General features: G+C 36.7%; 1 protein-coding gene and 1 pseudogene across 2 annotated transcripts in view; one reads left to right on the forward strand and one right to left on the reverse strand.

Annotated features, from left to right (window-relative positions):
- The window catches only part of LOC138394802 (integrin alpha-M-like), a 53731-nt gene that overhangs the window by 21119 nt on the left and 10964 nt on the right, over positions 1–21648 (forward strand). The gene's annotated exons all lie outside the window — the stretch shown is intronic.
- Positions 1832–2611, reverse strand: LOC138394567 (aspartyl/asparaginyl beta-hydroxylase-like; annotated as a pseudogene).

A 21648-nucleotide genomic window follows, 5' to 3' on the forward strand; every position in this document is an offset into this window, starting at 1 on the left:
TCAAAAGTGATGCTGTAGCTACTTTCTTTTCTAACAAAGGAGTATTTTTATCACAGCAACTATGTCTGAGCCAAAAATAAACCACATTAAAAATAGAAGAAAATCTTCAGTGTCGATAGGAAAAGTCTCATCTGTTGTGAAATGGCAGCAGGCATCGGGCTCTGTGAGTGCTTCTCACACATCCTAAATCAACCCAACCAGAGGCACTTTTGAGTTTACCCAGTAGTGCACAGGGCAGTGTCTGGTGCTGTGGGGCATGACGTCATTAGCCAAAGGCAGAACAATCTTTAAACTGTGTACCAATAATTTATATAGATTTTCTAAAATTGAAACAAATACCGAATGGACTACAGCTATCATATGATCAATCTGAGCGGTCGTTTTTTTTATTAATATGATACAGCAAATCATTCTTTTTCCTTGTGTCCTACCAAGGAATTTTTGTCCCTACTCCATTTTGAAAAATAAATTAACGATCATAATTTAAAACTTCCATAGAAATATTAAATTTAAAAAATTAACCGGCTAAAAGTTACAAAAATCTCAAAATTTGAGTTTTAACTTGAATACTTGAAGCTAATGTAGAAATTTTTGATAAGAATATAAGTGTAGATATCTACAACTTAAGCCTTCACAACTAACGATGATCCCTGTTAGCATTTTTAAGAGCGTTAATGCAAGGGGCTCTTAATGGCTTTGAAATATGCTTAATGCAGAGGTTACCCAAGTCATTCTAATGTACTTAGTTAATAATATATTAAAACCCTGCCAAGACAATTACTGTTATATCTCCAATATAATTATGAACTATTGTCTGGAAAACACCCATTAATGCAGGTAAGACTAAAAGCTGTGTCACAAAACAGAAAAAAAGAAAAGAAATTGAATAGATCCACTAATGCTATCAAAAAAGAACATGCATGGCTGAGCATGGTGGCTCATGCCTATAATCCCAGCACTTTGGGAGGCTGATGGAAGAAGATCTCTTGATGCCAGGAGTTAGAGACCAGCCTGGGCAACACAGAGAGACTATATCTCTACAAAAAGAATTTTTAAAAATGGGCTATGTGTGGTGGTGTATGCCTGTAGTCCTAGCTACTTGGGAGGCTGAGGCAGGAAGATGGATCACCTGAACCCAGGAGTTTGAGGTTGCAGTGAGCCATTAATATATATCATTGTTCTCCAGGCTGGGTGAGAAAGAGAGACTCCATCTCTTGAAGAGGAAAAAAAAAAAAAAAGAAGAAGAAGAAAAAAAAAAAGAAGAAGAAGAAAAAAAAAGGAGAAGAAAAAAGAAGAGAGAAAAAAAGGAAAAAAGAAGAAAAAAAGAAGAAAAAAGAAAAAAAGAAGAAAAAAAGAAGAAGAAAAAAAGAAGACGAAAAAAGGAAAAAAAAGAAGAAAAAAGAAGAAAAAAGTAGAAAAAAGTAGAAAAAAAGAAGGAAAAAAGAAAAAAAGAAGAAAAAAGAAGAAAAAAAGAAAAAAAGAAGAAAAAAAGAAAAAGAAGAAAAAGAAGAAGAAGAAAAAAGAAGAAGAAAAAAAAGAAAGAAAAGAAGAAGAAAAAAAAGGACATGAAGGAATGTGACATTATATGTAATTTTTGTTTCTAAAGAAAATGCACTAAAATGCCAGTGGGCTATAATTCATTCAAAACGTCTTTCATATTCATTCCCAAAGATCTTGATCTGCTCAGTAATTACTTCATAAGATTGACCACAGCTATTTTGGAGTGTAGGGGGCCCTTTTAAGTATCTGGTGGTACTTCCTGTTGTTCCTATGCAGGGGAACACTTATTTCTTCTAAGTTATGTTTGAGTCTGCAGCATTATCTGAAGTTTCTATCGTTCATTTTTCAAAGGCTAATAGTAATATGTTTGTCATCGTGTTGCTGTGCTATGGCATCTGCACCGTAGTGCGATCTTTCATCGCCAACTACTTGGTTCACTGGAATCTGGGTTTTCTTGTTTGTACATTCTGTCTTTATTTCCTGATTCCAGTCCTGGTCCCGTGAAACTGGACTTGCCTCCACGCGGTAATTATTCTCAGTTTCTTCACGAAATGTTCCAGTGTTTCAAATCTACCGTCTAGGTCACCTGCTGTAAGGAAGTTGTCGTCTGGTTGCGGATCTCCTGCTGCGCCATCCTCTTGCTGTCGCAGGTCTTCTCCGTGTTCTGCGTGTTTCCTGGAGAAGGAACCGCGTTTGCGCTTTCACTGCATCTTGCGCGTTCTTGGCACCGCATCCCCCCGCCACCCCCGCCCCGGGCGCTCCGCCGTCTGGCGTGTGGCCCGGCGCCTTCGGGTGGGACTGCTGGCCTCGAAGCAGATCTTTCTTTAAGTCCTAATAAAACTTTGTCGTCGTCCACATCAAAATCTCTTTAATCCAGCAGCACCCTAGACTCCCAGTTTTCCTTGAACTACCTTGTAATCAACAAGGTCAAACGCAAGGACAGCTGAGGCTCCCAGCAATGCAGTGATGACCATGAACCGCGAGAAACATGAGCTTCCAGAAAGGCCTCCTTTCCTCCCATTCTGTGTTCTGTGTGCTTTTCTTCTCTCCGGGGACCTGTGGCTGCCGCAGCCGCAGCCGTGTGGCCCTCGGCATTCTCGCGCAGGGGCATCTCGGGCTGGGGAGGCCCCCGGGGCGCGGGAGCGGGCTGGGCCGGTGCCGCAGCTCCGCCTCCGGGACTTGCACTGCGTGTGGGCCCCGTAACGTATTTTAAAATCAGAAAGGGCAATGCTTCCACCTTTGTTCTTTCTCAGGATTGATTTGGCTATTAGTGGTCTTTGTGGTTCCACATGGATTTTATTAATAGTATTTTTTTCTATTTCTATAAATAATGCCTTTGGAATTTTGGTAGGAATTGCATTGAATGTGTAGATTGCTTTGGGTAGTACGGACATTTTAACACGAATTCTCCCAATCCACGGGCACAGGATATCTTTTCATTTGTTTGTGACTTTTTAATTTTTAATCAACATTTTGTAGTTTTCATCATACAAATCTTTTACTTCCTTAGTTAAGTTTGAGTTTATTCATAAGTATTTTATTCTTTTTCATGATGTAAATGAAATTATGTTCCAGATTTCCTTTTCAGGTAGCACATTGTTAGTGTATAGAAATGCAACTATTTTTCTAATTTAAATTTTTATTTTTATTTTTTTATTTTTTATTTATTTTTTTTTGAGACAGAGTCTCTCTCCGTTGCCCGGGCTAGGGTGCTGTGGCATCAGCCTAGCTCACAGCAACCTCAAACTCCTGGGCTCAAGCGATCCTACTGCCTCAGCCTCCCGAGTAGCTGGGACTACAGGCATGCGCCACCATGCCTGGCTAATTTTTTTCTATATATATTTTTAGTTGGTCAGATAATTTCCTTCTATTTTTATTAGAGACAGGGTCTCGCTCTTGCTCAGGCTGGTCTCGAACTCCTGAGCTCAAACAATCCTCCCGCCTCGGCCTCCCAGAGTGCTAGGATTACAGGCGTGAGCCACCGTGCCCGGCCTAAATTTTTATTTTTAATTGGCAAATAATATTCATAATTGTATATATTTGTGGGGTACAATGTGATGTTTTGATATATGTATACATTGTAAAATGATTATATCAAGCTAATTAACATACCCATCACCTTGAACACTTATTTTTTTGTAGTGAGTGCATTTAAAATCTATTCTTTCAGCAATTTTGAAATATATAATACATAGTTATTAACTATGGTCACCATGCTGTGTAATAGATCTCAAAAAATTATTCCTCCTGTCTAACGGAAACTTTGTACCCTTTGACCAACATCTCCCCATTCTCCATACCCCTCTCCCCAACTCTCTGGTAATCAACATTCTACTCTCTACTTCTATAAATTGAACTTTTTAAGATTCCACGTTGTCTTAGTCTGTTATATGTTGCTATAACAGAATATCTGAGAGTAGGTAATTTATAAAGAACAGAAATTTATTTCTAAGTTCTAGAGGCTGGGAAGGCCAAGAGCATGATGCTGGCATCTGGTGAGGGCCTTCTTGCTGTGTCGCAACATGGTGGAAGTCATCATAGGGCAAGAGGGGCACACAAAAGAGAGCCAAACTGGCTTTTATAACAGACGCACTCTCATGCAAGTAACCCACTCCTGTGATAACCCATTAATCTGTTAATACATGAATGGATTAATCTATTTGTGAAGGCAGATCCCTCATGACACAATCACTTCTTAAAGGCCCCACTTCTTACTACTGTTACATTGGGGATTAAGTCTCAACATGAGTTTTGGAAGAGACAAACATTCAAACCATAGCACACATATAAGTGAGATCAAGCACTTTGTCTTTCTGTGCTTGGGTTATTTCACTTAGCATAGTGTGCCCAGGCTCATCCATGTTGTTGCATTTCCTCCCTTTTAAAGGCTGGATAGTATTCCTTCATGCATATATACACCACATTTTCTTTATCTGTTCATCTATAAATGGGCACTTAGGTTGATTTCATGTCTTGGCTATTGTGGATGATGCTGCAATGAATGTAGGAGTGTTGATATCTGTCAACATACTGGTTTTGTTTCCTCTGGATATATACTCAGATGGATGGATCACATGGTAATTCTATTTTTATTTTTCAATTTTTATTTTTTTAATATTTTGAGACAGGATGTTGCTCTGTCACCCAGGCTGGACTGCAGTGGCAGGATCATAGCTCACTATAACCTTGAACTCCTGGGCTTAAGCAATCCTCTGCCTCAGTCTCCCAAGTAGCTGAGCCTGCAGGTGTGTGCCATGACACCTGGCTAGTTTTTCTATTTGTAGTAGAGACGGGGTCTCAGTCTTGCTCAGGCTGGTCTCGAACTCCTGAACTCAAGCAATCCTCCTGCCTCGGCCTCCCAGAATGCTAAGATTACAGGTGTGAGCCACTGCCCCAGCCTTAATGACTTTTTGTGTCTCATTTTTGTTGGAAAGCATTTGAATACTTGGTTGCAGTATGGAGGTCTGCAGTTTCAGTTGATCCTCTAGATGGTATCAGTCATTTGTGACCTTAAGGGTGTCTTGATTTGGGTTAGGTAGGAGAATGTAGATTCTCAGCAATAAGTGGTTGAAAAGCAAGAAAGCATTTTTGGGGCATGTTGCTGAGGGCATGGGTGTTCTGCATTTTTCCATATTTCAATAGGACCTTTCTTAGCATTAAACAATGACTTTAAAATGTCATCTGCGGAGAACTCAATCAATTCCATCTGTAGTTCTTTAGGTGCCTTGGTAATGTCAAGTTGGTGAGGCTGAAATGCTAATATGAGTGTGATGTCATGATTCTCAAAGTCAGTGAACCTTTCATTGTGTTCTCCAATTAATAGGTCTATAACAGCTGCATATTCTTCAAATGATTTGCATATATCATCCTGCTCATCAGTGACCTTTGCTAACTCGGGAAAATGTTCATCTGAAATTTCTTTTTGAAGAAGTGTTTTGAAAAAGATAGGTTTTTTTGAAATGCTTGGATTTTTTTTTTTGCCACATATCATATACAGACTTAGTTTTACCTTGCAAAGAAATATTCAAGTCATTTTGATTTGACATGATATCACACAGAAATGCTGCATTCTTATGAAAATCTTCTTTCAATATTAACATTGCTGATTCTGTTTTTCATGAAATTTAACTGTCTGTTCTTACAGAGATAACATTTTGGCTAACACCTGTCCCTGTGATAGCCAATGCACTTTAGAATGATATAGCAAATCCGCTTTGAATACCTCATTGTTCTATTTTAGCATGTTATGAAACTGATGAGGCCATGTTGCATTTGCACAAATATAGTTAACAATACTTTAAAACATTTTTTTTTTTAGTTCAGGGTATTATAGGGGTACAAAGATTTTGGTTACATGTAATGCATTTGCCTTGCCCAAGCCAGGGCTACAAGTGTGCCCTTCCCCCATACAGTGTGCTCCACACCCATTAGTTGTGGGCTTACTGCCCTCACCTCGCCCCCACCTGATCGGCATCCAATGAGTATTACCACCATGTGAGCACCTTAGTGTTGATCGGGTAGTGCCAATTTGATGGCAAGTACATGTGGTGCATGTTTTTCCATCCTTGTGATACCTCACTTCGAAGGATGGGCTCAATCTCTATCCAGGATAATATAAGAGGTGCTAGTTCACCATTGTTTTTTGGAACACTCTTACACTGCTGGTGGGACTGCAAATTAGTAAAACCCCTGTGGAAAGTAACTTAGAGATACCTCAAACAGCTAAAAATAGAAATACCATTTGATCCAGCAATCCCACTACTGGGCATCTATGCAAAGGAAAAAAGACATTCTATAATAAAGACATCTGCACATGAATGTTTACAGCAGCACAATTCACAATTGCAAATATGTGGAAACAACCCAAGTGCCCGTCAATATATGAGTGGATTAATAAAATGTGGTGTATGTATACCATTGGAATACTACTCAACTAGTTAACAATACTTATAACTTATTGCAAAGTGTCACTTAAATAGTAGCTTTAGCACAGAGTTTTGCTGATGCAAGATAGAATGAAAAGAAATGAGAGCATCTGGGCCTGTTAATACTTTTTTTTAAAATTTGTGCAATAAACTCTTCATGTTTTCCTGTCATGGAAGGTGCACCATCTGTACTTACACTCACTAATTTACCAAGTTCAGCCCAACTTCATGACGTTTATTTTGAAAGTTGTTGAAGACATCTATTCCACTGTTTGCAAGAGTGCCCAAAGTGAGTGACTCTTTGTAGCAAAGAAAATCTTCTGTTATGACCCAAATGAAGTGTAAAACCTTTGTTGAGTCAGTAGTATCAGTTGATTCATGCAAAGCGATTGAATAGTATATATTTTCCGTTTGAAGTATTGCATGAAGTTGTTCTGTTAAGTTGAAGGCTAATTCATGCTGCTGATCAGTTATGGTTCTCCTTGAAAGAGGCAGTTGTTTGTACTTTGAAACATTATCAGGTTCTAAGCATCCTACAACTTCGACAATGCATTCTTTCACAATTTCTACATCGCTGAATGGCTTCCCTTTTTTCCTGAGTATATAATCTACTTTATAAGTTGCTTCAGTGGCATTATTTCCAGGTCTTATTGCTGCTTGAGAGAATGGTCTTTGCTTTTACTTTTCATTTTGTAATTTCTGCAATACAACCTTTTGCACCTTGCCCTCTAATTTAAAATATTTGTGGTCCTTACGAGTGTTACAATGCTGATGAGCACTGAATTTCTTTAATGTTGGTATTGCAGTATCACAAAGCAAGCAAATCATCTTATCTTCAGCAGAAATAAGATAATATTGTAATTCCCAATCCTCATTAAATCTGTTTTCTTCCTTCTGCATGCTCTTGGTCTTGATGGGCTATTAAGCAGACAGAATTAAAAAATACTGTCAAGCTGTGCAAGTATTCACAAGTTCCACTTCAAACAGAAACACAGTGCACCACTGTCAAAAGTTGATAACAGATAGGCGTACTTGAACCCCATAAAGTCTCACCAACCAGCCTCGTGTGGTAGTGGTGCCAGTCAGGCGGGGGAAGTTAGAGCTAAATCATGGGAGTAGCAGCTGTCAATTTAGCTCTTATGGCTTACTAATGTTTTCATTGTGCCAGTCAATCTGGGAGGATTATTTTGTTGAAACTTATTTTATTCTTTAGTATTTTAAATATGTTCATTTTAAAGATAAAATAAAAATATAAAAGATGAACACAAATGTATTAATAAAAATACATTTTTATTAATGGATAAAAGGATTTGTTCTGTAAAACTTGAATTCAGTCAAAAGGCTGCACTTAGGGACTTAGAAGGCAACAGGTGGCCTTAAAGCCACAGATTCCCCACCCCTGGCCCATACCAATGTCATGAGGCTTTCTCTCTCTGTTTTCTTCTATCAGTTTATAGTTTCAGGTCTTATGTGTAAGTCTTTAATCTATTTTGAGTTGATTTTTGTATATGGTTTGAAATATGGGTCCAATATCATTCTTCTGCATGTGAATATCCAGTGTTCTCAAAGCCATAAAAAGACTGTTTTTTTCTCATTGTATGCTCTTGGCACCTTTATTGAAAATTATTTGACCATAAATGCATAGGTTCATTTCTGGACTTTATATTCTGTTCCACTGTTTGATGTGTATGTCTGTTTTAATCCCAGTTTCATGCTGTTTTGATGACTATACCTTTGTAGTATATTTTGATATTAGGTAGTGTGACGCTTTCAACTTTGCTCTTTCTGCTCAGAATTGCTTTGGCTATTTGGTGTCTTTTGTGGTTTCATATGAGTTTCAGTATTGTTTTTTCTATCTCTGTAAGAAATGTCATTGGAATTTTGGTAGGAACTGCATTGAATCTCTAGATTACTTTGGGTAGTATGGAACTTTTACAAATATTAATTCTTTCAATCCAGAACATAGGAAAAATTTCCATTTATTTTTGTCTTGTTGAATTTCTTTCATCAATGTTTTATAGTTTTAATGTACATATCTTTTACTGCTTTGGCTAAATTTGCTCTTAAGTATTTTATTTTTTGATGCCATTGTAAATACAGTTATTTTTAAATTTCTTTTTCAGATTGTTGTAAGTATATAGAAACAACTAATTTTTATGTTGATTTTGTATCCTGCAACTTTATTGAATTTGTTTAGTAGTTTTAAACAATTCTTTTTTGTGGAGACTTTATTTCTATATATAAGATCATGTCAACCTCCAACAAGGACAATTTTCTTTCATTTTTTCTGATTTGGATGCCTTTTATTTCTTTTTCTTGCCCAATTGCTCTGGCTAGGATTTTCAGTAATGTGTTGAAGTGGTGAGAGTGGGCGTCCTTGCCTGTTTCTGCTTTAGTGATAAAGCTTTCAGTTTTACACCATTGAGTATGATGTTAGCTATAGGCTTTTCTTTATGGCCTTTATTATGTTGATGTAATTTTCTTCTATTTCTAGGTTATTGAGAGCTTTTATCATAAAAGTCTGTTGTTATGGTCTGATTGTTTATGTCCTCAAAAAAATTCATATGTTGAAATCCAATTCCCAATGTGATGGTATTTGTAGGTGGGGCCTTTGGGATGTATTTAGGTCATGGGGGTGTGGTACTCATGAATGGGATTAGCGCCCTTCTAAAAGAGATCCCAGAGAGAGTCCTTGCTCTTTCCTTCATGTGAAGACAAATCAAAACGGTAGCTGTCTAAGAACCAGAAAGCAGTCCCTCGCCAGATACTGAATCTGTTGGCCCTTTGATCTTGGACTTCCCAAGTCTCCAGAACTGTAAGAAATAAATTTCCATTGTTTGTAAGCCAGCCAGTCTATGTTATTTGTTTTAGCAGCCTGAATAGACTAAGATGAATGTTGAATTTTTGTAAATGCTTTTTTTTTCTTATTGAGATGATCATGTTTTATTCTCTTAATGTGATGTATCACATTTATTGATTTGTGTATGTTGAGCCAGCCTTGCATGCCAGAGATGAAACCCACATAGTCAGGGTGTATCATCCTTTTGTGCTGTTAAATTCAGTTTGCTAGTATTTTAGTTAGGATTTTTGATATATGTTCATCAGGGATATTGGCCTGTATTGGTCTTTTCTTGTGATAAGTTTGCATGGCTTTAGTGTCAGATAATGCTAGCCTTATAAAATAAGTTTGAAAGTGTTCCCTCCTCTTCAATTTTTCAGATGAATTTGAGAAGGATTGGTATTAATTCTTCTGTAAATGTTTGGTAAAATTTGCCCAAGAAGTCATCAGGTCCTGGGCTTTTCTTTGTTGTGAGGGCTTTGATTACTGACTCAATCTCCTTACTCATTTATTTCTTCATGATTCAGGCTTGGTAGATTGTACGTTTATAGGAATTTATCCATTTCTTTAAGGTTATCCAGTTTGTTAGCATATAATTGTTCATTGCAGTCTCTTATGATCTTTTTTATTTCTATAGCATGTGCTGTAATGTATCTTCTTTCATTTCTTATTTTACTTGTGTCTTCTTTTTTTCTTGGTTTAGCTAAAGACTTGTCAATTTTATCTTTTTGAAAAATCAATTTAATTTCATTGAGTTTTTTTTCTATTCTCTATTTGATGTATTTTTTTCTACAATCTTTATTATTTCTTTCCTTCTGCTAGCTTTGGGTTTAGTTAGTTTTGTTTCTAGTTCCTTGAGGTTTAAAGTTAGGTTCTTTATGGGAAGTGTTTCTCTTTTAAAAAATTTAGGTGTTTGTCACTCTGAACTTCTCCCATGGTACTGCTTATATTGAATACCATAAGTTTTGATATGTTGTGTTTTTATTTTATCTCACGGTATTTTCTAACTTCCTTTTTGATTTCTTTTTTGATCCATTGGTTGTTCAAGAGTGTGTTGTATAATTTTTACATATTTATGTATTTTCCAATTTTCCTTCTGCTATTGATTTTTAATTTCATTTCATTGTGATTGGAAAAGATACTTGATATTATTTCAATCTTTTTAAATTTGTTGAGACTTATTTTGTGACCTAACTTATGGTCTATCCTGGGGAATGATCCATATGCACTTGAGAAAAATGTGTATTCTGCTGCAGTTGTCTTGACTATTCTGTATATGTCTGTTATGTCCACTTGGTCTATAGTGTTGTTCAAGTGTGCTGTTTCTTTATTGATTTTTTTGTCTATCTGTTCCATCCATTGTTGAAAGTAGGGTATTAAAGTGCCCTAATATTATTGTATTGCTGTCTATTTCTCCGTTCAGTTCTGTCAATGTTTGCTTTACATATTTAAGTGTCTGATGTTGGTTTGTATATATTTATAATTGTTACAACTCCTGGTGAATTGACCATTTCATCATTATATAATGTTATTGTCTCTTGTCTTAAAGTCTATTTTGTCTGATATCAGTATGTTGCCCCTGTTCTCTTTTGGTTACCATTTGCATGGAATAGCATTTTCCATTCCTTTACTTTCAGCCTACATATGTCCTTAAATTTAAAGTATCTTGCAGACAGCATATAATCGGATTGTGTCTTTTTATTCTTTCGGCCACTCTATAGGAGTTTATTCCGTTTACATTTTTTTTTTTTTTGAGACAGAGTCTCACTCTGTTGCCCGGGCTAGAGTGCCGTGGCATCTGCCTAGCTCGCAGCAACCTCAAACTTCTGGGTTCAAGTGATTCTACTGCCTCAGCTTCCCGAGTAGCTGGGACTTCAGGCATGTGCCACCATGCCCGGCTAATTTTTTCTCTCTCTATATTTTTTAGCTGTCCAAATCATTTCTTTCTATTTTTAGTAGAGACAGGATCTCGCTCTTGCTCAGGCTGGTCTCAAACTCCTGACCTCGAGTGATCCTCCCACCTCGGCCTCTCAGAGTGCTAGGATTATAGGTGTGAGCCACTGTGCCCGGCCTCATTTACATTGAAAGTAATTGTCAACAGGAAAAGATTTACTATTGCCAATTTGTTAATTGTTTTCAATATGTTGTGTAGGTCTTTTGTCCCGCTTTTCCTGTCTTCCCTTGTGTTTTGTTATTTTTTTTGTATTAATATGCTTTCATTCTGTCCTCTTTTTTTGCATATGTGACTTCTAAAAGTATTTTCTTTGTTTTTTTTCATGGAGCTTACATAAAATATCTTATAATGGTCTAGTTTAAGCTGATAACAACTTAATTTCAATTGCTTGCACTCTATACTTTTATTCTCCTCTACACATTTTATGTTATTGATTCATAATCTACACTATTTATAATGTATATACATTGAAATTTTTAGTTGTAGTTACTTTTAATATCTTTGTTATAACTTTTATACTAGAATTAAAAGTTATTTACCCACAATTGTTATAGTAATACAGTATTCCGTGTGTGCATATAAGCTTACCTTTACCAATAACTTTTGTGCTTTCTCATATTGTGTTGCTGTTTAGCGTCCTTTTATTTCAAGTTGAAGAGCTTCTTTTAGCATGTTTTGTAAGGCTGGTCTAGTGGTGATGAACTACCTGAGCTTTTGTTTGTCTGTGAATCTATCTCTACTTCATTTTTGCAGGACAGTTTTGCTGGGTATAGTAGTCTTTGCTTGCAATTGTTTTTCTTTTTAGCACTTTGAATATATCATCCCATTCCCTTCTGTCCTGCGAAGTTTTTGCTAAAAAAAAATCTGCTTATAGTCTTATATAGGTTCGCTTGTACAGAAGAAGTCACTTTTCTCTTTTGCTTTCAAAATTCTCTCCTTGTCTTTGACTTTGGATGATTTGGTTATAGTGTGTCTTAATGTGGATTTCAGCGAGTTCATCTTATTTGGGATCCTTTGGGATTCCTAGATCTGGATATCCATTTTCTTTCCAAATTTGAGAATTTTCCAGCTATTATTTCTTTGAAAAAGATTTCTGGTCTTTTTTTCTCTCTTCTCCTTCTGGGGTTCTCATATACATATATTAGTCTACCTGATGGTGTCCCACAAATATCTTAAACTATCTTCACTCTTTTTCATTCTTTTTTCTTTTTGCTCCTGTGGCTGGATAATTTTAAATGACCTGTCTTTGAGTTCTTTTGCTTGCTCTATTCTGCTTGAACCTCTTTATTGAAATTTTTAGTTCAGTTATATTCTTCAGCTCCAAGATTTCTGTTTGGCTCTTTTAAAAATTTTCTAGTTCTTTGTTGAAATTCTCACTTTGTGTATTGTTCTCCTGAGCTTGTTGAGCATTTTTAAGATTATTATTTTAAATTCACTTTCAGGTAATTTATATATCTCTATTTCATTAGGGTTGGTTTGTGGGCTTTTTTTTTTTTTTTATCTTGATTCTTTGTTTGGAATGTATTTTCCTGTTTCTTCATTTCTTTGACTCTTTTTTGTTGGTATCTACCCATTAGAAAAAACCATCACCTCTCATAGTCTTCACAGATTGGCCTCATCCAGGAGAATATACACCTTCACTAATCAACCTGGCCAGAACTTCTGTGGGCATCTCAAACATTTGTGCTTGTCCAAGCCACTGTCTTTATTCTTAGCAGCTCCCAGGCATAATGTATGCTAGATCCTGTCAGCACTCCAAGGAAGGAAGGACAGAAGCCATTTAGCTTCTGGCCTTAGCTTGCAGAGAAATTGGAACATTGGATGTGTGGTTGAACTCTTTCTTCAGAGAGAAGTTTGGAGCTGGATTTTTCTATCCACTTTCTGTATATTGAGCTGGAGGGAGGAGCTGTGATGAGTGTTTGCATGTTTCTTCAAACTGTCACTTTGTTCACTGCAGCCCCCAGCAGCTTAATGTATGCTTGGCCCCATCGGTGCTCTGAGATAGGTAAGACAAAAGCAAGTCCTTTGGGTAGCACCAGGAAAACTTCAAAGGTTGCTGTTCAGTCCAGCTCTTTTCCTTCCCAGGAAGATACTGGGAACTGTATTTATTTATTTATTTATTTTGCCTACTCACTCTGTTCTGAATCAGGTGGAAGAGCTGTGTGGAGTGCCTACATACTAGTTCAAACTACTGTTTTGTTTTCTGTAGCCCCGAGGGAACTAGCACATGCTAGGTCTTGTTGGTGCTCTGAGATAGGCAAGATAGAAGCCAGTTCCTTAGGTAGTATCTGGAAAAGTTAGGATGCTAGATGTGCATTCCAGCTCCTCTGCTCTTCAGGGAGAATCTGGGAGCTGTGGGTTTGCTCCAATTTGTATGGTGGTGTGTCCAATATGGGATTATAGCAAATGATGGGTGTTTCCACTTTTTCTACCAGTTTGGTAGACTGGTTTGGATATGACTGGTTTCACAGTTAGTTGGGGTGTATAAGCCTTTCAACAAGTTTCTGAATTTCAGACAAAAGGAATTGATCTCCGTGTTGATGTTAAATCAGAGTGTCCAGGGGAGGAGGAGAATCCAGGGCTTCCTATTCTGTCATCTTGCTGACAGCAAACAACCCAATTTAAAAATGGGCAAAGGACCTGAACAGACATTTCTCAAAAGAAGACATGCAAATGGCCAATAGGTACTCTCACATATTTCTTATTTCCTTTCTCTCTCTGCCCTCTCTTAATGCTTTTGCCAAATGCCTCACCACAGAGGTTTAACCCCATCAGCACATTAAAATCACCTAAGAGTCTTAAGAAACAAAGGTGCTTGGATCTTGCTAATAGGAGTTCTGATTTAATTGGTCTGGAGTTGGGGCCTCAGGCATCAGTAGATTTTTTTCAATATTTTATTTTAAAAAATTTAAAATTTACAGCACAGTTGAAAAATTGTACAGTGAAGATGCATATACTTACCACCTAGAATCTATAATTAACATTTTACTAGATTTAATTTATCACATACCCATCCTTCTACTCATGCTTTTCCATCTCATCCATATGTCCATCTTATTTTTCAAATTTATTATTAATATTATTTTTGACTGACATATCATAATTGTTGACATTTATGAAGTACAATGTGATGTTTTGATATATACAATGTGACATGGTTAAATCAAGCTAATTAACACATCCATCACCTCACTTATCTATCATTTTTTATGGTGAGACATTTGAAATTCACTCTTAGTTATTTAGAAATATACAATACATTCTTATTGACTATAGTTACTCTTCTGTGCAATATATTTCAAAGCCTATTCCTCCTGTCTATCTGAAAATAGACCCTTTGATCAACAACTCCCCATTACCTCTGGTAACCATTGTTCTACTCTCTACTTCTATGAATTCAACTTTATTAGATTCCACATCAGTCATGCATTGTATAATGATGTTTGGTCAATGACAGACTGCATATGGTGGTCCTGTAAGATTATAGTACTGTATTTTTACTGTACCTTTTCTATGTTTAGATATGTTTAGATACACAAATACTTACCATTGTGTTACAATTAACTACAGCATTCAGTACAGTAACATGCTGTATAGGTTTGTAGCTTGGAGAAATAGCCTGGGTTTGTGTAAGTACACTGTGATGTTTGCAAAATGACAAAATCACTTGATGATGCATTTCTCAGAACACATTCCTGTCATTATGTGACACATGACTGTATGAGTGAGATCATGTGGTATTTGCCTTTCTGTGCCTGGCTTATTTCACTTAGGCTAATGTCCTCCAGATTCATCCATGTTGTCGCAAATGACAGGTTATCACCCTCTTTTAAGGCTGAATAGTATTCTATTGTGTATGTATACAACATTTTCTTTATCCATTCATCTGTGGTGAACATTTAGGTTGACACTATATCTTCGCTCTTGGGAGTAATGCTGGAATGAACATGGGCATGCAGATATCCCTTTAACATATTGATTTCAGTTCCTTTGGATATATACCCAGAAGAGGGATTACTGGATTGTGTGGTAGTTTCACTTTTAGATTTTTGAGGAACTTCCATACAGTTTTCTGTCATAGCTGTGCTATTAATAATATATATCCCCACCAACAATGTGTAAGAGTTCCCTTTTGTCCCTATCCACTCCAGTACTTGTTATTGTTCATCTTTTTAATAAAAGTCATTTTAACACGTATGAGGTGATATCTTACTGTGATTTTAATTTGCTTTCCCCTAATGATTAGTGATGCTGACCATTTTTTTGAACCTATTGGCCATTTGTATGTCTTCTTTTGAGAAATGTCTGTTCAGGTCCTTTGCCCATTTTTAAATTGGGTCATTTGTTTTCTTGCTTTTTTTTTTCTTTTTGAGACAGAGTCTTGCTTTGTTGCCCAGGCTAGAGTGAGTGCCGTGGTGTCAGCCTAGCTCACAGCAACCTCAAACTCCTGGGCTCAAGTGATCCTACTGCCTCAGCCTCCCAAGTAGCTGGGACTACAGGCATGTGCCACCATGCCCGGCTAATTTTTTCTATATATATTTTCAGTTGGCCAGATAATTTCTTTCTATTTTTAGTAGAGATGGAGTCTCACTCTTGCTCAGGCTGGTCTAGAACTCCTGACCTCGAGCGATCCTCCCACCTCGGCCTCCCAGAGTGCTAGGATTACAGGCGTGAGCCACCGCACCCAGCCTGTTTTCTTGCTCTTGAGTTAGTTGTTTGAGATCCTTAAATATTTTGGATATTAACCTTATCAGATGTATGGTTTGCAAATATTTTGTACCATTCTGTGGGTTGTCTCTTCATATTGTTAATTGTTTCCAATGCTGTGCAAAGCTTTTTAGTTTGATGCTACCCATTTGTCTATTTTTGCTTTTGTGGCCTGTGCTTTTGAGGTCATATCCAATAAATTATTTCACAGACCAATGTCAAGAAGTTTTTCTTCTATGTTTTCTTCAGGTAGTTTTACAGTTTCAAATGTTATAGTTAAGTCTTTAGTCTATTTTGAGTTGACTTTTGTATATGGTGTAAGATAAGGATCTAATTTCATTCTTCTGTATGTGGATATCCAGTTATCTCAATGCCATTTATTGAAGAGACTGTCCTTTCCCCATTGTGTCTTGTAGGTACTTTTGTCAAAAATCAGTTGACCACAAATGCATGGATTCATTTCTGGGTTTTCTATCCTGTTTCATTAGTTCATGTGTTTGTTTTTATGCCAGCATCATATTGTTTTGATTGCAATTACTTTATAATATGTTTTAAAATCAGGTAGTGTGATTCTTTCAGGTTTGTTCCTTTTGCTCAAGATTGTTTTGGCTATTTGGAGTCTTTCGTGATTCCGTATGAATTTAGGATGGTTTTTCCCATTTCTGTGAAAAATGACATTGGAATTTTGATTAAGATTGCATTGAACCTGTAGATTACTTTGGGTAGTATGGACATTTTCACAGTATTAATTCTTCTAATCTGTGAACACTGGTTATCTTTCAGTTTATTTGTGTTTTCTTCAATTTCTTTCATCAGCAGTTTATAGTTTTTACTCTACAGGTCTTTTACCTCCTTGGTTAAATTTACACCTATGTACTTAATTTTTTGTAGCTATTGTAAATGGGATTCTTTTCTTTTCTTTTCTTTTCTTTTCTTTTTTTTTTTTTTTTGAGACAGAGTCTCACTTTGTTGCCCAGGCTAGAGTGAGTGCCGTGGCGTCAGCTTAGCTCACAGCAACTTCAGACTCCTCGGCTTAAGCGATCCTACTGCCTCAGCCTCCCGAGTAGCTGGGACTACAGGCATGCACCACTATGCCCGGCTAATTTTTCTATATATATTTTTATTTGTCCATATAATTTCTTTCTATTTTTAGTAGAGACAGGGTCTTGCTCTTGCTCAGGCTGGTCTCGAACTCCTGACCTTGAGCGATCCACCTGCCTTGGCCTCCCAGAGTGCTAGGATTACAGGCGTGAGCCACCGCGCCCGGCCCGGGATTGTTTTCTTAATTTCCTTTTTGGATAGTTCATTATCAGTGTATAGAAACACTAGTGATTCTGTAGTTGGTTTTGTATCCTGCAACTTTATTATACTCATTTATCAGTTCTAACATTTTGGTGGAGTCCTTAGGATTTTTTATATATATTAGATCATGCCATCAGCAAATAAAATTAATTTCACTTCCTCCTTTCCTATTAAGATGACTTTTATTTTTTTTCTCTTGCCTAATTGTTCTGGCTAGGATTTTCAGTACTATGTTGAAAAGAAGTGGTCAGAGTGGATATCCTTGTCTTTTCTAAGATTTTAGTGGTAAATATTTCAGTTTTTCATTGTTGAGAATGATGTTAGCCATGGGTTTGTCATATATGGCTTTTATTGTGTTGAGGTACATTCCCTTTATAGCTAATCTGTTGAGAACTTTTATCATGAAAGATTGTTGAATTTTGTCAAATGCTTTTGAGATGATCATATGGTTTTATCCTTAATTTTGTTAATGTGATGCATCACATTTATTAATTTGTATACATTGAATCATTTTTGCATCCCAGGGGTAGGGACCAGTTGGTCATGGGGAATGATTCTTTTACTGTGTTCCTTAATTTGGTTTGCTAATGTTTTCTTGAGGATTTTTGCATCTATGTTCATTAGCGATATTGGCCTAGAATGTTCTTTTCTTGCAGTGTCCTTGTCTGGCTGTGGAAATAGAATGATGCTAGCCTCATAAAATGAGTTTGGAAGTACTCTATCTATTTCTATTTTTTTAGAAGAGTTTGAGAAGAATTAGTATTAGTTCGTCTCTAACTCTTTGGTAGAATTCAGTAGTGAAGCTATCTGGCCCTGGGATTGTCTTTGATGAAAGACTCCCCCTCCCCACGTCTCATTCAATATCCTTATTAGTTATTGGTTTGTTTAGATTTTTTATTTCATCGTGATTCAGTCTTGGTAGGTTGTGTGTGTTTAGGAATTTATCCATTTCTTCTAGCTTATCCAATTTGTTGGCATATAATTGTTCATAGTACTTTCTTATGATACTTTGTAATTCAGTGGTATCAGTTGTAATGTCTTCTCTTTCATTTCTGCTATTATTTATTTGAATAATCTCTCTTCTTCTCCTAGTTAGTCTAGCTAAGTTTGTCAGTTTTGCTTATTATTTTAAAAAACCAACTCTTAGTTTCATTGATCTTTTCTATTGTTTTTCCATTTTTCGTTTCATTTATCTGCTCTGATATTTGTTATTTCCTTCCTTCTGCTAACTCTGGACTTAGTTCATTCTTCTTTTTCTACTTCCTCAAGGTGTAACATTATATTTTTATTTGTGATCTTTCTTCTTTTTTGATTTAAGTGTTGATCACTATAAAATTTCCTCTTAGAATTGCATTTGTTGCATCCCATAAGTTTCAGTATATTGTTTCCATTTTCATTTGTGTGAAGATTTTTTTTAATTTCCTTTTTGACTTCTTCTGTGACCCATTGGTTGTTTAGGAGCCTGTTGTTTAATTTATACATATTTGTGGATTTTCCAAAATTTCTCCTGTTTTTGACTTCTAGTTTCATGCCATTGTGATATGAAAAGATACTTGATATGATTTCAATCTGTTTAAATTTGTTAAGACCTGTTTTGTGGTCTAACATATGATCTGTCCTGGTGAATGCTCTATGTGCACTTCAGAAAATGTGTACTCTGCTATTGTTAGATGAAATGTTCTGTTAGCTCCATTTGGTTTAAAGTGTAATTCAAGTCCAATGTTTCTTTATTGATTTTCTGTCCAGATGATCTATTCATTGTTGAAAGTCGGTATTGAGCCCTCCTATTATCATAGTATTGCAATCTATCCACATTCAGATAATTTAATAATTGCTTTATGTACTTGTGTGCTTCACTGTTAGGTACACACACATTTACAATTCTTTTGCATTTTTATGAATCAATCCCTTTGTCATAAGGTAAATGGGGTTTTTTGTCTCTTTTTATAGCTTTTGACTTAAAGTATATTTTGTCTGACAGAAGTATAGTTACCCCTGCTTTCTTTCAGTTTGATTTGTGTGTAACACATTTTTCGATCCCTTCACTTTTAGTCTATGTGTTCTCTTATCAGTAAAGTTAGTGTCTTGTAGGCAGTATATAGTTGCATCTGTTTTTTCTTTTTTTAAATTCCCAGCTACACTATGTCATTTGATTGGAGAATTTCATTCATTTATGTTCCAGGTAATTATTGAAAGATAAGGACTTGCTACTACCATTTTGTAATTTGTTTTCTTTTTGAGACAGAGTCTCACTCTATTGCCTGGGCTAGAGTGCTGTGGTGTCAGCCTAGCTCACAGCAACCTCAAACTCCTGGGCTCAAGCAATCCTACTGCCTCAGTCTCCCGAGTAGCTGGGACTACAGGCATGTGCCACCACGCCTGGCTAACTTTTTCCATATATTTTTAGTTGTCCAGTTAATTTCTTCCTATTTTTTAGTAGAGACGGGGTCTCGCTCTTGCTCAGGCTGGTCTTGAACTCCTGACCTTGAGCGATCCTCCTGCCTTGGCCTCCCAGAGTGCTAGGATTACAGGCGTGAGCCACCATGCCTGGCCTAATTTGTTTTCTGATTGTTTTGTAAGTCCCTTCTTTCTTACTTCTTCTCTTGCTGTCTTTCTTCATGGTTTGGTGGTTCTGTGTGGTGATATACTTTGAAACTTTTCTTTTTTATATTTTGTGCAACTTCTATAGGTTTTAGCTTTGTGATTACCATGACACTTACATAAAATATCTTATCCTTATAACAAGCTACTTTAAGTTGCTAACATCTTGCCTTTAATTGCATATAAAATCTCTGCACTGTACCCCCCTTTTGTGATTTTGATATCGAATTTTATATTTGTTTTTGTAATTTTTATCTCTTAACATTTTATTGTAGCTACAGTTTGTTGTTGTTGTTGTTGAGACAGAGTCTCACTCTGTTGCCCAGGCCAGAGTGCAGTGGTGTCATCATAGCTCACTGCAACCTCCAACTCCCGGGCTCAAACAATCTTCCTACTTCAGCCTCTCGAGTAGCTGGAACTACAGGTGTGCACTACGGCATCCGGGTAATTTTTTCTATTTTTAGTAGAGATGGAGTCTCACTTTTGCTCAGGCTGGTCTCAAACTCCTGACCTCAAGTGATCCTCCCACCTCGGCCTCCCAGAGTGCTAGGATTACAAGCATGAGCCACTGTGCCTGGCCTAAAGTTGTTTTTAATAGTTTTGTCTTTTAACTCTCCTAGTAGGAATAAAATTACCTTACACACCACCTTTTCAGTATTTGAGAATTGTGAGTATAACTATGTATTACTTATACCATTGAGATTTTTTGCTTTTATATATTCTTTGTTATTAATTAGGGGCCTTTTGTTTCAACTGAAAGAACTCCCTGTAACAATACCTGTAAAGCAGGTGTAGTTGTGATGAGTTCCCTTAGCTTTGTTTTTCTGGAATAATTTTTATTTCTCCCTCATCTCTGAAGGATAGATTTTCCAGGTAAAGTTTTCTAGGTTGACATTTATTTTTTTCCTTCATCACTTAGAATTTATCATCCTACTCTCCCCTGGCCTATAGGGTTTCTGCTGAGAAATCTGAAAGCTGTGTTAGGAATCCCTTGAATGTGATATGTTTCTTGTTGCTTTCAGCATTCTTTGTCTTCTATTTTTGGTAATTTAATTATTTTTTTTTTTTTTTTTTTTTTTTTTTTTTTTTTGTTGAGACAGAGTCTCACTTTGTTGCCCAGGCTAGAGTGAGTGCCGTGGCGTCAGCTTAGCTCACAGCAACCTCAGACTCCTCGGCTTAAGCGATCCTACTGCCTCAGCCTCCCGAGTAGCTGGGACTACAGGCATGCGCCACTATGCCCGGCTAATTTTTTCTATATAGATTTTTAGTTGTCCATATAATGTCTTTCTATTTTTAGTAGAGACGGGGTCTCGCTCAGGCTGGTCTCGAACTCCTGACCTTGAGCAATCCACCCGCCTCGGCCTCCCAGAGTGCTAGGATTACAGGCGTGAGCCACCGCGCCCGGCCGGTAATTTAATTATGATGTACCTTGGTAAACTCCTCTTTCAGTTGAATTTGATTGACGACCTCTGAGCTTCCTGTACCTGGATGTTGTTGTCTTTCCCCAGATTTAGGACATTTTTGGCATTATTTCTTTAAATATACTTTCTAGGCCTTTTCTTCTTTCTTCTCATTCTGAAACTCTTATTATGTGAACGCTAGTTCACTTGATGGTATCACATAATTCCTGAAGGCCTTCTTTATCTTTTTTTGTCTCTGATTGGATAATTTCAAATATCTTTTGTTCAAGTTCACTGTTCTTTCTTCTGCTTTATCAAGTCTGCTGTTGAGCTTTCTATTGAAATTTTCAGTGCAGTTATTAAGTTCTTTATCTTTAGGATTCTATTTACTTTTTAAAAACTATTTCTATTTGTCAAACC

This window comes from Eulemur rufifrons, chromosome 14 (genome assembly GCF_041146395.1).
Source record: "Eulemur rufifrons isolate Redbay chromosome 14, OSU_ERuf_1, whole genome shotgun sequence".
Classification (NCBI taxonomy): domain Eukaryota; kingdom Metazoa; phylum Chordata; class Mammalia; order Primates; family Lemuridae; genus Eulemur; species Eulemur rufifrons.